We start from the raw sequence: 23462 nt of genomic DNA on the forward strand, positions 1-23462 counted from the left end.
TACAGTTTGTTTCTTAACAAAAACCGATGGTAACCCCTTTATGAACTTGATTATTAAGTTAGAACAATATGTTAGAACATATAAGGTATGCTCATGACACTGTGGTTCTAGCGAGTAGCATGGAGGAACTAAGTTGCCTAATGAGTAACATACAAAAAATAAGTGCACAATACGGACTCAAACTAAACATCACAAAAACCAAATGGATGTTAGTAAGCAAACCTTAACAACGACCAAGACAACTGATATTAGACAATCAAAGAATTGAACACGTGGATTGATTCGTACATCTACTTAGGAACAACAGCTAATTCAAGTTGGGATTATTCGAAGGAAATAGGAGGAGAGGTTTTCTAAATGTGGGATTACCGACGTATGTTACGTATAGGGCTTTTCATTCACAGTCATTTGTTTCGAGCTTCTGCCGTATGTCGTATAATCCGTGTATATTAATATTATACATATATTATACATCTGATTCCAGAAGAGTGGACCATAGCAAGGATATGCCCTATACATAAAAAAGTGATAGAATGCTATGCGAAAACTACAGAGGCATCGCACTACTAGAAATAGTTTACAAAATCTTGGCACAAAGTATAAGAAAAAGGCTAAATCAATATTCGGAAAAAATATTGGGAGAATACCAGGCAGGTTTTAGAAACAACAGATCAACGACAGACCAAATATTTACCTTAAAAGAAATACAGACTACCTGTTACGAACATAAAACAGTACTATACGCTTTGTTCATCGACTTTAAGCAGGCCTACGACGAACTGATGAAAGAATTGGGGATACCAAGTAAAATTGTCAGGATGGTAAAGATGACGATGGATAACACAACAAACAAAATAGCATGGAAAGGGTATACATTCAAAAAGTTTGGAACCAAGGAAGGATTACGACAAGGAGACCCACTATCAACAACTGCATTCAATCTAACATTGGAAGGAATAATCAGGAAAAGCAGAATAAACATGCAAGAAACGATATTTAAAAACGATAACCAATGCATAGAATTTGCAGATGATCTGACGCTATTAGCAACAAGCAAAAAAGAACTACAAAAGTTAATGAAAATAATAACAGAAGCCCAAAAAATTCGGACTTAGGTACAATAAATGAAGAAAAGACAAAGTATATGATAATGGGACAGATCCAAACAGAAAAAGAAAATAACATCATAGTACAAATATATGGAGAAAAAACATACTCGTTCAAAAGAGCCAAAGAAATTATTTACCTGGGAGCCAAAATAGATGAAAATGGTCATGAAGAAGGGGAGATAAAGGCAAGAATAGCTAAAGGAAATAAAAAATATGGAGCATTACGCACATGATTAAAATCCAAATACGTATCAAGAAAAACAAAAATTAGAATTTATAAGACTGTTATCAGACTTACAGTAACATACGCATGCCAAAACATGGGTGCCCAAAAAGTCAGAAACAGACCTTTTAGAAAGATCGGAGGGAAAGATGCAAAGAGCAATATATGGAGGTGTGAAAATAAAAAGTCAGTGGAGAAGAAGAACCAATAAAGAATTAAAAGAATTATATCAAGAGCCAACGATCACGACGACGATCAAAGCACAGAGAATACGGTATTTGGGACACATCGAGAGAATGGGAAGTAAACTAATGCCCAAAATGGTGCTCTCACGGAGACCAATGAAAAAGAGAAGGAAAGGCAGACCAAGGAAAAGATGGAAAGACAGTGTGTATGAAGACTTGAAGAAAAGTAACATTGAGAGATGGAAAGAACTAGCATTAGACAGAAGGAAATGGAGGGAGGTGGTGAAGGAGTGTATAAATAGACTGAAGTGTAATTAAATAAAATTTATACATAAGTTATCATCATCATCAGCCTCTCTCAATCCACTGCTGGACATAGGCCTCCCCTGTTTGTCTACAAAGTGTTCTATCTTGTGCTTTCTGTATCCAGTTTTTTGTTGTCTTTCGTAAGTCGTCTTGTCTTGCCATCGTATTTGTATATGTATTCTTGTATAAGTTATGTAAGCTATATAAAGTTCTATATAAAGTTATTTACCTACTCTATGTCATATTATGTTTAAGTTTTTAGTTTGTGAAAACTGTCATTATAGATAGAAGTGCGTGAAGGGTTTAAAGTGTGCGTGAAGTAACAATGTATTTTAAATGGGATTTACTTTTTCGCACTGTTTTTGACACACTTTCATATAATAATCAAATATCCTTAACTTTCGCGTTGTCATGGTAATGACATAATGAGCAATAAATTACAAAAAAAAATTGACAGTTAGTGGTTTGAAAGAAATTAGAATTTTTAAATGTCAAAGTTCTAAAAATTGTAGAATAGAAATGAATTCCAGTGACGAAGAGTTACAGTTTTTTTACTTGTTTATCGTAGATAAAATATTGTATGAAACTGTGCGTGAAGTAGGGGAGACTGGGTAACAGTGAGACATAGGTAACAGTGAGACACTTGAAATATCTTCCCTCCTTTTCGCCACGTGGAGATATTATTACTTACGCATGATTGCTGTATAGGGCTTTTCATTCACAGTCATTTGTTTCGAGCTTCTGTCATGTGTCACATAATATTAATAATTAATATTAATAAAGACGTATGACGTAGATATATTAATATTATGTGACACATGGCAGAAGCTCGAAACAAATGACAATCGATGAAAAGCCCTATTTACTGGTTACTGATTACTAATATGTTCGGCGGCCGTGCAGTTTCAGTTTAGGATTTATCGTGATAAAGTGTGTTTGGTGGGCACTAAGTAAAATAATACAGGAATTTTGAGAATTTTTTATAAAAGCATGTTAATTATTAAGATTTTTCTAGTATTACTATGACATTGTGTATAGATTAGTAAACATGATACCACAGTTTAGCAATGCAAACTAAGTTTTATAATAACAAAAATAATATTTTTTAAATTTTATGGCAAATGGGTAACAGTGAGACGGTGTACATTGAGACATGTCTCACTGTTACGCAGATGTTATAAAAAATTACATTTTGTATTTTTTTTTTCTAAAATTTGTAGTAAAAGGCATTAAGATGATATTGCCAAGGCCAGTTTGTTAACGTCATACTAAACGGCAAATTTTTTTTCATTAGAGATAAATTTCAATTTAATAAATGTACGTTATTTCCGATCCCTATTTTTTTAATAAATAAGTACTTTGTAACTTGAATTTGTTTTTTATTTGTTTTATTTTTCATATAAATAAATATCTTGTAATTTAAATGTTTTTGTATGTTTTCTTTCCTATAAATATTATACTGTCTCACTGTTACCCATGCATGACTTTTTCTTGTGTAATGAACACATGTGAGAGTACAATCCTGAAGAAATTTTGTTTATACATGTCACAGTAGTGGACTTATGGTTAAATGAAAAAAAAGTGTCTCACTGTTACCCAGTCTCCCCTACTTTTTGCGAACTTGCGCGATGTATAGCACTCGCTCCGTTGTCGCTCGTGCTCTAAACATCACGTGCGTTCGCAAAAAGCATACTTCACGAACTGTTTCATAAATAACTATTATTATTTATGTAATAAGAAATGTCATAACATTTTGGCCCTAGGCCTATAAGGCCTGTTGCGCTTAATAAATATACAACATCTGAGAGAAGCTCGAAACAAATGGCAATCGATGATAAGCCCTATATCCTGGACCGAACACGTGACCAACGAGGAGGTACTACGCCGGATAAGTAAAGAGAGAGAGGAAGGAATAACTATAAAGGAAAGAAAGTTGGAATACTTGGGCTAGGTTATGAGGCACAATAAATGTAAAGTACTACAGCTAATCATCCAAGGTAAAATAGACAGCAGAAGGAGTCCAGGGAGGAGGAGACACTCCAGTGTGGCTCCAAAACTTGCTGCAATGGTTCGGATTTTCATCTGCCGTACTATTCAGATCTGCCGTGAGCAAAGTCAGAATAGCTATGTAAATTGCCAATGTTCGGAACGGATAAGGCACATGAAGAAGAAAAAACACTTTTACCTTTAATTTTATAAACGATATCTCTACTCGAGAATATTAAATAAACATTATCATTAATTGAAGCGAGACCTGTTCTTTGGGACAAAATAATAGAAATATAATATAAAGATAGAAACTTGACGAGAAATGCTTGGAATGGTGTATGCCGTGCACTTAACCGTGAATTTAACGTATTAGGTGATAAAGAAAAAAACATTTTATAAGTACAGCAAAATTAATCATATATTAGTGATAACAACAGTAACTAAAACTGCTAAGTATATTATAATAAACTTTATTTTACATACATATTTGCAATTAACGTTGAGTATAGAGGGTCTTCCATCAATATGTGTGAATATAAAAATATATAAATCGTATATTTTTGCATTAATAGGATGGACCCAATGAATTCGGTTCCTCTTATTTCTCTTTCTTCGACAATAAAGTAACCACAACGCTATTATTTGATTTCACTCCATATAATGTATACATTTTATTCTACGAAATTAAATTTAGTATTATAGGGTAAACGACTCGGTGAAGACTGGAGTAGGGCGGCGGTCACGTCTTGTGTGAAATTATCTAAAAACAACATCTGAAACGAGGTGAACAACATTTAAAAATGAATGGACGACAGAGGGTCTTTTAAATTTTGTACATGAAAAACATAGATTGTAATGTTGTTATGAAGCTGTTTCTTTGTGGAATTTTTATAATAAACTATTCTAAATGGGAAATAAGCCACAATTTAACTAAAAAATAATTTTGTTAACGTTTGGAGCCCAAATCGGATGTCGAAACGGTAATAAAATATTTTTTGTAATAATTTTTTTAGTTCAATTGTGGCTTAATTCCCATTTAGAATAGTTTATTACATAGATTGTAATACAGCTAATTAGATGAGCTAATCCAAAATCCCACAAATAACTTAGTAGAACAACGATTATAGACAAAAGACTTTTAATTAAAAACATAAGAAATAATAACTGACAAAATAGAAATTTCAAATGAATTCAATACGCATTACAGTATATTAGGACAAAAGTATGGACAAAAATACACATTTGTAATGATACATCGTAATGATACATATCAGATATCGTATCATGTACTTATCTCAGCCACAAAGTATAAATAAAAATAATGTACCAAACAACACAGCAAAATATCTTCGTGCGACTCAATTCTTATTGTGTGAAAAGGATCGGTGCGTCAAAACTACCGCACGAGAAAACCCCCGCATGTTCAAAATTCTTATAAAGTGAAACAGCCCTAATGCTTTTGCCGATACAAAATTTGTTTTATTTCCATTTTAAAGCATATTATGTAGTATTCCATACCAAGTTAAAGCTAATATCCTAACTTGTCAGAATTTCTACGCGGTATGATACGGAACCGATCAAGATTCAGATCAAGTAAACTTGTGAATCAGCGATGCATATTCTACTAAACATTTCAAGGATTTAATTCGTTGCTCTGCATGCTGTGCAACGAAATTGAATAAATTTGGAGACAAATGCTTTCAACAGACGGAATCTGATATTCCTATGCACACTGATTACTTCACTTTGAGGCAACGATTTAGAATTCGGTGGTGGATTGAGTTGTTCGATATTTTATTTTATTCGTAGGGGAGAGTTGGCTAAAACAGGATAGTCTGGTAAAACGGGATACCGACGATAATATAAAAATAAAACGGCGCCATCTAATGACCGGGGTTGTTAATCACTACAACAGATACCGTCTATTTGAATGTAGTAGGAGGTTACTCTGATTAATTGTTGATATGTGGCTTGTGGCAAATGCTAGTTTGAAAAAGTAAGGTTATGTTAATTAGTTTCATCCGTAGTTAGTTAAGGATTATTAAGTTTAAATCAACAAAATAAATACCGGTGAGTATTTTTTATGTTTCTCTATGTAATATTAGTGTGTTCTGCGATATTTGTGATTATGATTGAAAAATTTCAAAACATTATTCAGTGTTTAGTTTTGTAAAATGGGATATCGAGTAGTTGGGTAAAACTGGATACTATCCCGTTTTGTCCAACCAAAACATAGATACTTTTTGACAAGCATATTTAATTTCATTTTTTTTAGGGTTATTAAAAGATGGGAAAATATAAAAGAAAAAGTGATCGGCAGTCTTGGAATGAGGAAAGTATGCGCCAAGCAATGGAAGAAGATATTGATGGAAGAATGGGTTATCTTAAGGCTTCTAAAGAATTTGCTTATGTTGGATAATAACAAAAATTAGGCACGTTAACAACTAGCCATGTTTTTCATCAATAAATCCTCATTTTCTGCTTAGTTTAATAAACAAGCCTAAAGTAGGCTATAAGAAATTAACAATTTAATGGATGTCAAATTGTTAACAGACAAAAAGTGTCTGATTTATTGTGAAAATTAGTAGATTTATTATTTAAGGTTTCAATAAGTCCATATTTTTTTTGTTGCTGGGTGGAAATGGAAAGCGCTACAAGGAATTTAACCCTCGATGAGTATGTACAAGCAGTGGAAATACATAGCGAAGGACTTATAGCCCGATCAATGAACACAAAACTTTTCAAAAACCTCAAAAAAAAAATAAAGGAAGCATGAAAATCTGGGAATAGGTAGTTGAAATTGTTTATTATTATATAAGAAAAAGTTCATCCCAATTTCTACACAATTCTACATCCCCTCCATTTTACAAAAATTGGGATTGCGGGATGAAAAATATTTTCTCGGGGGTGAAAAAACATATGTTCAAAATAAGTAGGGAATTGAATAAAATGACTAATTCTAAGCAACTTTTATTCTATAGAGTTTTTTCACTAAGTCAACACTTTTCGAGTTATTTGCGAGTGAATATGTTCATTTTTAATAAAAATAAAACATGTTTTTGGACGGTTCTTCGCAGATAACTCAAAAAATAGGTATTTTACGGAAAAAATATTCTTAGTAAAAATATAGCTTATAAAAACAGAAAAAAATGGTGTATGCGTGAAGAGTCTAGACTCAGTAGAAGCAGAGTTCTAGCTAATGAAAAGTAGGTTCTTATTCGTCAAAATCCAAATCGAATACTTTAACGTGAAATAACCAAAAAACGGAGCACTTTTCGGGGAAAACTCATTTCAACTTTTTTAAAGTGTGTAAAAAAAGGTTTATCGTTGTTTTCTCAAAAAAGTTCTAACATTAAAAGTAAGAGTGAGTTACGCTCAAAATGTTGTTGGTCACTTTTATTTTTTGGTAAAAAAATCGCGAAAATCACCCCCTAATTAGCTTTCCAAATAAAATTAATCGTTACCGCTTCACAAGTTAATTTACTTATGTATTATTTATATGATATATAAGTTTCGTTATGTCAAAGTGCTTATTTTTGGAAAAAATTGGTTTTAAAATAAAACATTTTTTTAATTTTGTAAAAAAAATCCAATTTTTTTTAAGGTAACTTAAAAACTATTAGTAATACTAAAAATCTCAAAGAGTAATAAAATGTACGTTTTGCTATTCTGAATAATTTGGATTTTTTGTTATGTTATGCTATGGCTGTTCAAATGTTGCCTAAACTCGTAATTAGTTACTCGTTCAAGCTATTTTAACTACAGCCTTACAGAAAATACATAGTCAAAGTAAATTGTAAAGCGATAATGATTCAATTTATTTGAAGTGATAAGTAGGGGGCGATTTTCGTGTTTTTTTACAACAAAAATAAGAGGGACCAAAGATATTTTGAGCGTAACTCACTTACTTTTAATGTTAGAACTTTTTTTGTAAAACAAAAGTAAACCTTTTTTTACACACTTTAAAACAGTTGTAATGAGATTTCCCCGAAAAGTGCTTCGTTTTTTTGGTTATTTAACATTGAAATATTCGATTTGGAATTTGACGAAGAAGAACCCAATTTTCATTACTACAACTCTGCTTCTACTGGGCCAATAGACTTCATGCCTACACCATTTTTTAAAATTTTTTATAAGCTGTATTTTTTCTTAGAATATTTTTTTCGATAAAATACTTACTTTTTGAGGTATTTGGGAAAAACCGTCCAAAAACATGTTTTTTCTTGTTAAAAATGAACATATTCACTCGCAAATAACTCGAAAAGTATTGACTTAGTGAAAAACTCTATAGAGCAAAAGTTGTTTAGGATTAGTCATTTTATCCAATTCCGGACTTATTTTGAATGTATATTTTTCACCCCCGAGAAGGGGGTATCCCCTCCATTTTACAAAAATGGAGGGGATGTAGAGTTGTAAACTTTTTCTTATATAATAATAGACAATTTCAACTACCTATTTCCAAATTTTCATCCTTCCTTTATTTTTTTGGGGTCAGATTGTTCTTTGATCGAGCTATTAGATACCATGCCATCGACTCCTTATATTATATATAATTCATCGAGTGACCCCATTTTTTTGCTCAAAAGTGTATATATTGTATGCCTTTTTCATTGTACCATATTTTATAACTTGGTAAGCTCAAAAAACTTTATTCCTAAAATGAATATAGGGCATAAAATGATTTTCAGTTCGTTACATCTTAACTCACAAGTTTTTAAACCGCTAGGCGGAGATTCCTTATCATCCATTTATTCTGACATTTTTCCATGTCAGAATTTTTACGTCTTACTTTTTGTGCTCTTTGCGGCGACTCCTAATGAAGTATAATCTGATATATATACGTTCCAGGCGTAGGTAGCAATTTTCGCTCTTGGATCTAATTAGAGATTCTTAAATTTTTTAAAAATTTGGTTACGTAGGCGTAAAACCTAATTTTGCTTCACTGTAAGATTTGTAAGATTTTTACAGAAAAAAATACTTAATATGGTTATTTTATGTACCAAACGTTATTGTTAATACTTTCATTAATAAAATTCAAGTAAGTGGGAACATAATTTTTTTCATTACTCTTTTCGACGATTTTAGCAAGAGATTTCAAGCTAAAACCAGAGCGGGGGACGAGGGTAGTTATAAGGAGTCAAAGTGGCGGTTTTTATTATTTTTTTTTGTGACGCTCATGATTGATATAGTGCACCAAAATTTGGGAAGAAGTAGGTCATGACGTAACTAAGCAGCATCTCCAGGGGCGGAATGCTGCGTGGGGGACAAAAGGGTGGGGGCATGGGTGAATATAAAAATTTTAAAGGATATTTTGTGACGTTCGTGATCTAGATAGTGCACCAAAATTTGGGAATAAGTAGATCATGACATAACTAAGTAAAATCTCCAGGGGCGGAATGCTGCGTGGGGTACAAAGGGGTGGGGCAGGTGTGAATATAAAAATTAAAAAGGGTTCTTGTAACGTTCGTGATCGAGATAGTACACCAAAATTTGGGGGTAAGTAGATCATGACGTACCTAAGCAAAATCTCAGGGGCGGAACGCTGCGTGGGGGACAAAGGGTGGCATGCAGATTTGAATATAAAAATTATAAGGGGTTTTTTGTGACGTTCGTGATCAAAAGTTTCAAAAAACCCCTTATAATTTTTATATTCAGCCCCGCCTCTACCTCTTTGTCCGCACGCAGCGTTCCGACCTGGAGATTTTGCTTAGTTACGTCATGATCTACTTATTCCCCAATTTTGGTGCACTATATGTATTGATCACGAACGTCACAAGAACCCCTTATAATTTTTATATTCACCCCTGTCCCATCCCTTTGTTCCCCACGCAGCGTTCCGCCCCTGGAGATTTTACTTAGTTATGTCATTACCTACCTATTCCCAAATTTTGGTGCACTATCTCGATTACGAACGTCACAAAAAACCCTTTATAATTTTTATGTTCACCCCTACCCTAACCTCTTTGACCCCCACGCAGCGTTCCGCCCCTGATGATTTTGCCTAGTTACATCACGACCTACTTCTAGTTTCGGCCGTGTGGGAAAGTCATGAACACGACTAATTCAACATATCCCCGTATAATTTGTCCATATTACTGATCAGGAGCAAAATCCGCTTCTATCTCTCCGACTAAATTGTATGTATCGTTGTTTCAGTTTGTTACAGGATGTTACAGTTAAAATAAGTGCGTTTTTACAGCTTGAATTTATTAATGGAACAATGACTGAGTAGTCTATTATTAAGATCCAAAAAAAATGTCATAGATTCTTAGATTCGTAGATATATTTTTTTTCTAAAACCTTACATTATTATAAAAATCGAAATAAATGAAAACACCCTATATTTAGGTGTGGTGAACCCTTATTAAGGTATAGCTTATTTTTAAAGGGCAATTCAAAAATGTTATCAGATATAGTGTGTTCTACAAGAAAAAATATAACTTTGATTAATTATCTTTTAATTATTAATTATCTCTTTTGCAGCACCATGTATAATTCACATTATTTTAGATTGTAGTGATAATGGCCCTGTATATTTCTGTGAAGATTTTTTTTAAAATATCAAGTCGTTTTTCGTAGAGAGACCGAGACGAATAAGATGAACCACCCTGTATAATACGTTTCAAGCGTAGGTAACAATTTTCGCTCTTGGATCTAATTATTAGAAAAATCTTAAATTTTTTCAAAATTTGGTTACGTAGGCGTGAAACCTAATTTTGCTTTACTGTAAGACCTGTACAGAAAAAAATACTTAGGCCCGGTACTTTATGTCTCGATTAACAGCCGGTTAATTAACCAGGGTTTAATCGGGACCTATTTAGGGTCTCTTGCGTTGTAATAAATGCAATTACAAGTATCATTATAATTATAAATAAGTATGATAATTATTATAATTACATTTATTACAACGCAAGAGACCCTAAAGAGGTCACGATTAAACCCCGGTTAACTAACCGGCTGTTAATCGAGACATAAAGTACCGGGCCCTAATATGGTTATTTTATGTACCTACCCAAATTTTATTGTCAATACTTTCATTCATAAAAATCAAGCAAGTGGGAACACAATTTATTTTTCATTCCTAATGGGTGTTGAGGCATTTTAAGAAGTTGAAAATTCCGTATAAGATTTATAGCAGTAAATTTGGCATTAGCATTTTTATAATAGTAGATAATACTAGTAAGACTGATCAATGTAGGTATATTTAAAAAAGTAGAGAGATCATCTAGGTAGGTAGTAGAGAGAGTATCTAGGTGTAACAATAGACAGATCAATCGGCAGGAGCCTATCCTATCGACCTCCCTACCTAGTTTCATCCCTAGTCAATACAGGCAATTTACTGAGATATTTGTGAACTACAAGCGAATGTTCTTTTTTTCTTAACTGTTGACCAGCAAAGTTAACATAAGTGCATATCTCTCTCTTGTGTTATCCCAGTGTTAGCTATTTTTGACAACACTGACAACGCTTTATCTGAGTTTAACTATTAACGCGAACCTTTCTCTGGGTTTAAATATTATCAACTCAAGAACCTTTCTCTGATTAAATTATCGTTAAACAAACGCTGCTTATCTCTGTGCAATAGTATTAGACACTAATTCGATATAGACAAACCGCAAATCCGCTAAAAAAATAAAATTCGCACAACCACGTGTAAAATTGTGAAACGTGCAACATATGTGTTTGATCGAGACGCGAGTGAGCAGTGACCAAACAGTGACTTGGGTAAGATTTTTAATATTCATAATTTTGTCTGTATCATCATATTCCCTCTTTAATCTATCTACCAGCCACCTAAAATCATTCAGCCAACACAACTCTGAAATTTTATTAATAATTTCATATACTATTAGGTACATTTAAAAAACAGACAGAGTCATGTCTATACGAAAAGAAGAAGAAGGTTTTAGATCATTCAAACTCTGGCACAAAATTTCAAAGATCAACAAGCAGATCTTTTTGTCTGTTTTTAGATTTTGAAAATTCGTTAGATCGGGTACAGTACAGAACCTTAATATAACGATTGAACGATATCAGAATCGACAAAAGAGATTCTCAAATTATAGAAGCTATTTATTGGAATCAGAGAGCGAATATAAAGATCAATGGTAATACGTCAAGACCAATTGAAATACAACGAGTTGTCAGACAGGGTTATGTGCTGTCATCGATACTATTTAACGTCTTCTCTGATGTAATATTTGCCAACGCTTTATCGCACTGTTTAGAACGTATAAGTATAAACGGACAAAGAGTAAATAACATCCGCTATGCAGATGACAGACAGCAACCAACAAAGCCAGCATAGCCAGAATGATAGCCAACGTTCGTAACGGACAGGCATCCTAAGAAGACGATGCAGGTGACACTGTTTTAATGACTGATTTGGACCATAGTCTCCAGATAGTGTTAATTAGGGTTACTGAGAGTTGTGAAGAAAACTATAATTAATAGAAGTAACTAGACAAGGCATTATCAAAATGAAAAGCTTATTTTGTAAAAGTAGCATTAATATCAGTCTTAGATATCGTTTTCTGCATTGCTACAGTCGGAAAAATGAAAGAATACCCATGAACAATCACATCAATCAGATATTTTGTATTTGCTATCTTTTTCTATAACAAAAGTTTGTTATTTATAGAAAAAGGCTTATTCTTCTTCTTAAAGTTCCCTCTCCTATCGGAGGTTGGATATCATAATGGCTATGGTCACTTTGTTGGCTGCTGCTCTGAATAGTTGTAATGAACTACAGTTAAACCATTCTCTAAGGTCCCTCAGCCAGGAGATGCGTCTTCTTCCTATTCTTCTTCTTCCTTGGATCCTTCCTTGCATAATAATTCTCAGCAACTCATATTTTTCTCCTCTGGTAATGTGACCCAAATATTCCAGTTTTCTAGTTTTTATACTTTTCATAATTTCTAACTCCTTATTTAAACGTCGTAGCAATTCAACATTGGTAATCTTTTGAACACACTGAATTTTCAATATTCTTCTCTAACACCACATTTCGAACGCTTTTATTCTTCTTATGTGTTGTCTCTTCAATGTCCAAGCTTCCATTCCGTATAGCAATACAGAAAATATGTAGCATCTTAGAGCCCTCAATCTGAGAGGCAACTGAAGGTCTTTGTTTGTAAGCAGTGTCTTCATTTTTATAAATTCTTGCCTTGCAGTTTTCATTCGGACTTTAATTTCTTTGCTTTGGTCATTTTTGTCATCAACCCAGGTTCCCAGATATTTGTATGTCTTAACTTTTTCTATTTGGGTTTGCTCTATCATTAAGGAAAAGGCAGCAAATACAAAATAAGTGATTGATGTGATTGTTCATGGGTATTCTTTCATTTTTCCGACTGTATGTATGGTCAATACTGTTGTCTGAAACGGAGGCGTGTACACTCAATATAACGCTAATAAACAAGCTAGAAGAAGCCTTTGAACTCTGGCTTTATAGAAAGATCTTGAAAATACCTTGGACAGCACACACCACCAACGAAAATGTCCTGAGGACAACAGGTATAGATAGGAATCATAATTTAAAAATAATCGAAGTTAGAAAAGTTATGTACCTAGGACAAATAATGACAAACGAAAAGTACTGCCTCGCGTAACTGATCATCCAAGAGAAGATTGAAGGAAAACGGGATCCCAGTAGGCACCAGATTTCATGACAAAGATATCAGAGACTGGACCGGACTTGATTCAACATCTTTGCTTAGAGCCGCATTGGACAGAGACAGATTTGCCGGTGTAGTCGTTAACGTCCACTAAAGGAGACAGCACGACAAGAAGAAGAAGATTGAGTTAAAGTTTAACCCAACCTTTTTTAACCATTAAACAGTAATACATATTTTGAGCCCAGTTACAATATTTACAATTATCAATGGAACACCCTGTATAATATAAAAGGAGAATGAGCGTACCAGCCAAATTCATACCACATCCATTCACTCTTTCGAACAAAAAATACGCTACCCTCATCTCTACTAGCTGTAGCTGTTGTGAAGTAAGTTATGGAATGTTAAATTAATATATTTTCGACAAAGGACATAAAGCTGGGAATGAGAAGCCGTTACTAACATAAATGAGAAAAATGGGGTACACCGTTTACAAGAAAATACATCCATATATCTTATTACGTCTATCGCAGAATCACATCAAAGGGGGAGAATAAATCAACTATAAAGTTCCTGTTCTTTGCCTGATAATATATTTGAAACTCAATAATGCCAAGAATGAAATATAAAGTGTTCTTTGGCTTTATGAGATCAAAAATAAAATTACAAAATTGGAGTATGTCGAGTACCACATAGGGAACTTGCACATTTTTTTATTAAATAATAATGTTCAGTTTTGTATAAAAGTGAGATTCCAAAATTTCACGCTTCAAGAACTCATAATAACTTAGAAGTACAAATTTAAAGTCTTCTGTATTTTAAAATAGTTCAAACAACCCGTAACGTCACATAGTTTAGCTATATGGTTCCGTTTATGGTTATATTTAGGTATATTCTTCTGTTTCTTCTTTAGTTTATTGGCCTCCACCTACTTAGGTATTTGACCAGCTCGTCGTCGCGGAGTAAAGGAAAAATATTTTTATTCTAATGACATTTATTTTATGTCATTGTAATAATATATACCAGTTTGTTGAGATTGGAGTTTGATATAGTTATTGAAGGAAAGGAAAGACGGTTTACTATGGAAATAAAAACCATTTTGTAAAAGTACAAATTTTCTATGAATAGTTCAAACAATCAAAAACACTTGTAACGTCACATAACTGCATTTTCTACTGACGATTATAATGTCTAATTTAAAATTATATACAATTTTGTTTACTCTGTTGGTTAATGTAAACATATAGCCCGATGGGGGCTATATGTTGATTTTTAATAGTCTTTAAACGAAAAACAAACAAAACTTTTTTATCTTTGATACATGTTTTAAATTATGTTCTGTTGTGATTTATAACATTTTTTTCGAATTTAAAATTTTATGCAAGTTCCCTATTGTGTGAGAGTTTATAATTTAAAGGATACTGTAAAGTGTTTCGGAAATAGTATGGAATAAATTCACCAATTCAGAAACAGATGACTAGATTAAATCCTAAAACACGTCAATTTTGATTCTGAATAGCCATCAATCTATAATATGTGCTGGTCATTACGTCATCAGTGTTTGTAAGTACCTATTCAAAAAAATAGACGATTTTTTAAATAAAAACTGAGGTCACGGGACACCTCATAAAGGTCTCCTCACCTCATCGTCTTCACAACTATGTATTATTCGAATATTTATTTCTACTGGGTTAACCAAAAATATGTACTTAGTGAAGCATATATCTTATTACTTTTGAGTAATGTTTGAGTCGGAACTCTGCGCCGGGACAGAGGTACTCTGGGATGAAGAGATGCTTCACGGCTACTGTAACCGCCGTAGTAACCGCGGATCCGTAGTTATTTGATGGGTAGCTGTGTGTCGATGTCTTGATTGTGAGAGTATGTGTAATTACACTGGATTGAAGGGTAAAGGGGCTACACGTCTGTGTGTAGTTGTATTTTAATAATACTGTTATTACGTGCTTGATGATATTAAATGCAGTTTAGTTTACGTCCGCCAAGGGAGCAAAATGGAGTATCTTGGCCATCTTATGGGAAATGAACGCACAAAAGATGTGGCTTGTTGCTACTTATTCTTCAGGGCAAGGTATTTGGAAAAAGAGGACCCGGGAGAAGAAGAATATCTTGACTTCAAAACCTGAGAAAGTTTTTCCATACATCGACAACTGGACTATTCCGAATAGCAGCAAGCACAGTTAGGATAGGAGCAATCGTTCGAAATAAGCAGTGGCCTGAAACAAAAAGATGGGCTGTCACCTTTTTTACTTTATCGTACCACATACGTAGTATGAGTATAATAGATAAAGTTATAGGATCGTGCAAAAATTTTTTTTTCAGATTTCACTTTTTTTGACGTTTTGAGTCCCCCTGAGTGTAAAAAGCAAATAAAAAAAAACATGTCTGAAGTATGTACGTATATCTGTACGTAGTATGTCGCCACCGCCCAGCAAAAACTACCGGACCGATTTCGATGAAATTTGGTATGAGTAAGTTTAAGAGAATTTTGTCGAGAAACTAAGCTTTTGAAAAAAACCTCTCAAAGGGGGGCCGAAATAGGGGGGTTATTTGGGGCCCATTTTTGCAAATTTTGACCGAAACGAATGAAATTTAACATAAAGTTAGCTTATCGATAGGTGAATAGAAACACGGAATTTGACATTTCCAAATCCAAAATGACGGCCAGCATGGCCGACCGCCCACCCGATACATTTCCCTACCAATCTAAAAACTGGTTTAAGGTAAATTTAATTTGAAAAAACATTTATATAGTCTAAAGATGGGCCTATAACAAGAATATTATCCTTTTTCAGAAAAAGTTATGGGTTGCCTATATTTAAGGGGTCAAAATTTGACATCACTTTGAACTAGATTTTCTCAAAAATGGCTCCAAGGAATTTGTTTATTTTTTGATATGTTTTTGATATCTTATCGGTAAATTGAATAACATTAGTCAGATTTCTTATCTCCTCATAGGAGGGGAGTTATAAATTTTTTATAAAAAAATATTTGAGTACCCGTAACTTTCTCTGTAATAGAAACTAAAATTTTAAATTTGGCAGACTTATAGAGTACTTTATTGTCTATTAGTTCAATAGATTTTACCCACAATATGGCTTCCGGTTGAACCGGAAATGAAAAAAAAATCTTAATTTTTTAGATACGACCTGTATATTTTTACATATTTTGAAAGAATGCAAAATTACCTTTTCAATGACATAAAACTCGTTGCTGTAGCTCAAAAACTCGAAAAGTTACAGAAAATAGAAAAAATAGAAAAATTTTGCTAGAATCTTGTGTGTGTCCCCTCTCACGCGATCATAGCAGAGCATTATTATAGGGCAGTCAATGAGGGTATTTGGCTCCGAATTCCATCCTACTACATCGATGTACTTGATATTTTCACAGTAAGTAGGGAATAGCTCAAGAAACAAAATCTACCCTATATAATATGGCGCTTTTATCTTGGGGAAATTCCCACCCCTTCAAGGGGGTGGAAAATTTGTTGGTCAAAATAAGCATGGATGTGGCTAGAGAACCTATTTTTAAGCAAAAACTGATCTATACTTTTTTTTGAGAACTCAATACTTTTTGAGTTATGCGTAGTTGAAAATTGGCCATTTTCATTTAAAAATGACACGTTTTCGGACGGTTTTTTTGTGAATACCTTAAAAACTATGCATCAAACTAAAAACAGTATATAAATTTTTTTAGATTATAAATAATAAAGAGATTCGTTCCTTCGTAAATTTTCTATTTATAATACAAAAAGAGATATAGTAGGTAAAAAGAGTTTGTTTTTTTGGTGCATGCCCAAAGTACTCATGCTTTTGTAGTGTTTGAAAAGGCATTTAAAACGAGCACCGTTAAAATGTCGGTTACATTCAAACTAAGCGAGATATGGTGCAAAAGAATATATGACTAATGTACTTTAAGGAAAAATGAGAAGTACATACATTTAACCCATCATCCACCAGAATTTAAATGCATTGTTTTTCTTTTGCAATACCTCTTAATATAGTGTTATTTCTACTTTCAAACAGTTGGACGGGTGAAAAAAATAAGATCAAATTATAGAGCGAATTTTTAACTTTTCTTAAAATTCTTCCTTTTGCTCCATGCAGTTCGAAAATAAAAATGTTCTATCCCCGAGAAGTGGTGGGAACCGCCCCCATGATAAAAGCGCCATAGTATATAGTATATAGGATAGACTTTGAATTAGGAGATTGGGCTTTGGGCTACTCCCAAAATTTCATTAAAATCCATGCAGTAAAATGCAAATATTGTAAACTATTAATTTCTTAGAAAAATGAACTAATTTGAAATGAAAGTATGACTAATATTCTATTGATTTAGGTATGCAATAATCTATAGTGTGTCCCCGAACATTCTCTCAAATGCAGGAATTAATGATGCGTAGAACCATAAAATATTTTCAAGTATACAAGGTGTTTCTAAAATATCAAAATAACGAGTAACTTTGTTATTTTTATACAGTGCGGTGGAATAAGTGTTGCCCCCCCCCCCCTGTTAACTTGTTTATTTTAAGAATATAAGCAAAACGCTCGGACAGGTCGATTTTTAAACTAACCATAGTATATTATAGCGTCAACGTTTCGAACTTTACGCGATCCCTCTTCAGGTGACAGGCATAAGTTTGATTTTTTTAAACGGTAAAGTACATCATGCAACACCTCATTTAACAGCTTTTAAAATACTGATTTCAAAAATGTATAATACTTTAATCCTTTTTGAGATCGCAGGGCCAAAATTTCGGTCGAACTCTTTTTAAACGCAATTATTTTTTTCGAATTCTGAGAAAACTAATAAGTATTTTTGAAAAACTTAAACGCAGAATGAAAGATTAGATTATTACCGAGGACTGACAGTCCCTTAGAATAATCAAAAAGTTTCTTTTGAATGATATATTTGAAATTAAAAATCACACTAAATTTTCTCTTTTTTCCACCACTGTGACTTATTAAAATAAATATTATAGGAGTTCTCAGGGACTTTAGACCATCGAGAATACTGTATTATTTCATTCTGCGTTTACATTTTTCAAAAATATTTATTGGTTTTTTCAGGATTCGAAAAAAATGATTGCATTTAGAAAGAATTCGACCGAAATTTTTCGCCTACGCTCTCAAACAGGATTAAAGTATTATATATTTTTAAACTCAGTATTTTAAGAACTTTTAAATGAGGTGTCATATGATGTACTTTCCCATTTAAAAAAATCAAAGTTATGGCTGTCACCTGAAGAGGGATCGCGTAAAGTTCGAAACGTTGATGCTATAATATACTATGGTTAGTTTAAAAATCCACCTGTCCGAGCGTTTTGCTTATATTCTTAAAATAAACAAGTTAACAGGGGGGGGGGGCAACACTTATTCCACCGCACTGTAGAATGCCAGTATCTAGTACGATAACGATAATAGATCGGTACGATAAAGTTCTCGGGCGGCCCTTCCGTCCAGCGTTTTTTTAATATAATCCTGGAGAAAATAGTAAGAATAGCACAAATTAGAATAGAGTTACTGACAGTAAATGGACCAAAATTACTATTAGCATACGCCGATGACATTGACATTGTGGGAAACACAGTCACCAATCTGAAGGAAACTTAGATGTTTTGAGAGAAAAATTCTCAGAAGAATATTTGGACCTTATCACGACCCTAACAGCAACCAGTACTGAATGAGAATAAATGCTGAGGTCAAGCAGATGTATAGGGCGAGCGACATAGTCCAAGAAATTAAATCTCAGTGCCTAAGATAGGCTGGCCATGTCCATAGACTCCCTAATAACCGCCTTGCCAAACTGATCTGGGAGGAAGCCCCCATAGGAAGAAGGTCCTTAGGACGCTCACGAATGCGATGGAGAGCCAATATATGGTCAGATCTAAGAACAATAGGGCTACTCACTGACTTAACTATCATGGACGACCGTTCTAAATGGAAGCGAGTGCTACCAGAAGAAGAAGAAAGTTAGGATAGCCATGCTGATCGCCAACATCCGAAACGGATAGGCACATAAATATTGATATATAGAACTATTATCAAGCACGTCCTTACTTTCACTTTACAAAAATGGACGATGACAAAAAGCGATGAAGAACATTTAGTTTTGAATGACATCTCAGACATCTATACAGGGTGTTTCATTGGGAAAGTAACATACGTTAACTGTAGAAAGAGGACACTTAGGCGATCTCAAGAATACCATACTTAATGAATCTTACTCCATTAATAGCAAAGATACTGGGTGTTTTATCTATTTTGCCATTTTCTTAATTGGTTCATAACTTTTTAACCACACTGTATATTTATTTTATATTTGGCACGCAAATATCATTTAAGGTGTACAATAAATTAATTTGTTTACAATTGTAAAAAATCCAGATTCGGATTAAAAAATATTGGAAAAATATTCCGACCCCAAAATAACACCCTGTGCATTAAATTTTTTTAAAATGGATTTTTCAGTTGAAAGGAGGATGAAAAACTAAATTCAGTGGTATAATTTGAATTTTCGGCAAAATGATTTTTCTGGTGAAATTTTGAATTTGAATTTGGAAATTAAGTGAATTGCGAGAGCTCTAAGTAGAAAAAAATTGAAATACAGCTTACAACTTGTCAACCTCACTGTGTCCAATGTTCTTTTAGGTGTCCAATCAATTGATTTATTTACAATTATAAAAAATCCAGGTCCGGTTTAAAAAATATTGTGTAAATATTCCGACCCAAAAAAAAACACCTTGTATATTAATTTTCTTTAAAATGGATTTCGCATTTGAAAAGAGGATGAAAAACAAAATTAGTGGTATACTTTGAATTTTCGACAAAATGATTTTTCTGGTAAAATTTTGAATTGGAATTCTGAAATTATGTCAATTGCGATAGCTCTTGTAGAAAAAATTAAAATGCGACTTAATTTTAATTAATACCCTTATTTAATCTAAATTGGTAAAATGTTAATATTTTAGTGTTTTTTTATTATGTGTGAAAAATAGTTTTTGGCGAATATTCATCTTTAAATAATGAATAAATAATAAAGGGTCAATAAAGAATACATCACTTTAACCAACAAAATAGCTAAAAATTATAACAAAACAGCGAAAATTTCAGCATAATCACTATTCAAAACTAAAGTACTTATTCTAAATTACCACCATCAAAAATTATTTTTTTTATACGTAGGTACGGTAAATTTTTGTAGTTAGGTACCTAGCGTCATGTGTACTGTGTACTGTGTGTCTTGAGTAAGTGTCTTGTTACATTACAAAGTCGACGTCATTGTCTTTGCAAAGAGACGCTAATTGTATCCGAACGTCTGCGGTCCCTCCGGTGAGTACGGATCCCACAAGGACAGAAACTATTTTCATTTATTAATTTATAATAAACGAAAAATTTCTGACCCTGGTGAGATTCGAACTCACGACCATTCGGACCTTTCGATCCAAAGGTAGGTGCTCTTACCACTGAGCCGCAGAGGAGGTCATCAAAAATTATTGTTATATGTGCAAATGTTAATATTTTACCAATTTAGATTAAATGATGGTATTAATTAAAATTAAGTCATATTTTAATTTATTTTACTTTGAGCTTCGCAATTCACATAATTTCAGAATTCAAATTCAAATTTTTACCAGAAAAATAATTTTGCCGAAAATTCAAGGTATACCACTAATTTTGTTTTTCATCCTTTTTCAAATGCAAAATCCATTTTAAAAAAAATTAATATACAAGGTGTTTTTTTGGGTTGGAACATTTATACAATATTTTTTAATCCGGACCTGGATTTTTTATAATTGTAATTAAATTAATTGACTGGACACCTAAAAGAATATTCGCGTGTTAAATATAAAATCAATATACAGTGTGGTTGACAAGTTGTAAGCTGTATTTCAATTTTTTTCTACTTAGAGCTCTCGCAATTCACTTAATTTCAGAATTCAAATTCCAAATTTCACCAGAAAAATCATTTTGCCGAAAATTCAAAGTATACCACTAAATTTAGTTTTTTATCCTCTTTTCAACTGAAAAAGCCATTTTAAAAAAATTAATGTACATGGTATTGTTTTGGGGTCGGAACATTTTTCCGATATTTTTTAAGCCGGACCTGGATTTTTTACAATTTTAAATAAATTAATTTATTGTACGCCTTAAATGATATTTGCGTCCCAAATATAAAATAAATATACAGTGTGGTCAAAAAGTTATGAACCAATTAAGAAAATGGCAAAATAGATAAAACACCCAGTATCTTTGTTATTAATGGAGTAAGACCCATTAAGTATGGTATTTTTGAGACCGCCTAAGTATCCTCTTTCTACAGTTAACGTATGTTACTTTACCAATGAAACACCCTGTATAAAGGCGTGAATTAAAACGGATTATAGCGTAGGCGGTATAATTTTGAGCTTACCGCCTTTATAGTAAACCCAGTATTGATAAGTCCATTAAAATAAACAAGTTGGGCTGGTTAGGCCACTTAGAGAGAATGAACGAGATGGAGCCGTCAAAACACATTTATAACCACAGACCGGATGGAACGAGCTGCAGAGGCATGCCCGGAGCACGATTTAAAGACCCAGGTGGAAGACGACAAGGGTATTAAGAGTACGAAATTGGAAAACTAAGGCAAATGATAGAAAGGAATGGAAGCTAATCAAATCATAGGTCAAGAACTACTATAGGTTTAGAGCAGTAGTGATGATAAAACAGATGATAGAAAAAACTGATGATAGAAAGTTTATTTTCGGTTTTCTAATGATGTACATAATAAACGCCATGTTCCATCCATGTCACAAAAAAAGAATGTGTGTGTACTTTGTACGCACGTAAGAAGTTATACTTCTATTATGCGATTTCAACGAAATTAGTATATGTACTTTAAACAGTTCGTTTATATTTTATTTAAATATTAAACTAATTTTAATACTTAAGTACTATTTTCCAAAAAATTTTATTAAAACAATACCAAAAATAAAAAATAAAATAATAAAACACACACAAACACATTGAAAAATGCCACCAAGATATGATTTCTGAACAATAATTGTTGGCAAAAATTTTAACTAAATACGCATTTAAAAAAATATATACATAAAATGTATATAAAAATAAAAAAATAAAAATTTCCATTGGGGATCGAACCCGCGCATGTTAGGGTGCTTAGATTTGTAATCGAAGCCTTTACTCATTAACCCACTTACACATATCCGTCATGTGGGAAGATAGGCCAACTGGACGTTTTACTGTTTGACAGTTCTGAATTTAATCAAATTAGTTTGATTTTTGTGAAATTAAAATATTAAAATACTTACAACAAAACATATAGGTCTGGATCCCGCGTATGAAAAAAAAGTTAATTAATAGCAAGCTGAAAATTTGCTAATAGCTTAAGGGGGTCTAGTCGGATAAACTTTGATATATGGGAACACTGGAACAGGGGCAGTTTTAATTGTGGAACAGGTTAAAAATTTGAAACGGTCACACCACGAAAACGGCACATTTATTTTGTCCGACAGAACAGACTTAAACTCTCCGAACAGAGATTAATCTCTCATGCAAAAATCAGACTGCTATTTACCACCTGTCATAATTCCTGTCATTTGACATATTCTAAATGTTCCACTCATTAAAACGCCCATTTGGTGATAAATAGCAGTCTGATTTTTGCATGAGAGTTTAATCTCTGTTCGAAGAGTTTAAGTCTGTTCTGTCGGACAAAATAAATGTGCCGTTTTCGTGGTCTGACCGTTCCAAATTTTTAACCTGTTCCACAATTAAAATTGCCCCTGTTCCAGTGTTCCCATATATCAAAGTTTATCCGACTAGACACCTTTAAGCTATAAACAAATTTTCAGCTTGCTATTAATCAACTTTTTTTTCATACGCGGGATCCAGACCTAATAGAGTAAGAAAACAATATATTAGATTAAGATTGGTAGAAATTTTGTTGGTAATCAAATTATGTAAATCAAAGCATTACCTACTAGGTAGGTACATTTTCCATTTTCCAAATAGGT

At 33.0% G+C, this 23462-nt stretch overlaps 2 protein-coding genes across 4 annotated transcripts in view; one reads left to right on the top strand and one right to left on the bottom strand.

Moving 5' to 3' along the window:
- LOC114345196 (cardioacceleratory peptide receptor) overlaps positions 1 to 23462 on the bottom strand; it is a 370854-nt gene that overhangs the window by 145649 nt on the left and 201743 nt on the right. The gene's annotated exons all lie outside the window — the stretch shown is intronic.
- LOC114345218 (uncharacterized) overlaps positions 11386 to 23462 on the top strand; it is a 231693-nt gene continuing 219616 nt past the window's right edge. Inside the window, exon 1 of the mRNA XM_028296049.2 lies at positions 11386 to 11537. The gene's annotated coding sequence lies outside the window, so the exon portion shown is untranslated. The remainder of the gene's footprint in view (positions 11538 to 23462) is intronic.

This window comes from Diabrotica virgifera, chromosome 3, assembly GCF_917563875.1.
Source record: "Diabrotica virgifera virgifera chromosome 3, PGI_DIABVI_V3a".
NCBI lineage: Eukaryota > Metazoa > Arthropoda > Insecta > Coleoptera > Chrysomelidae > Diabrotica > Diabrotica virgifera.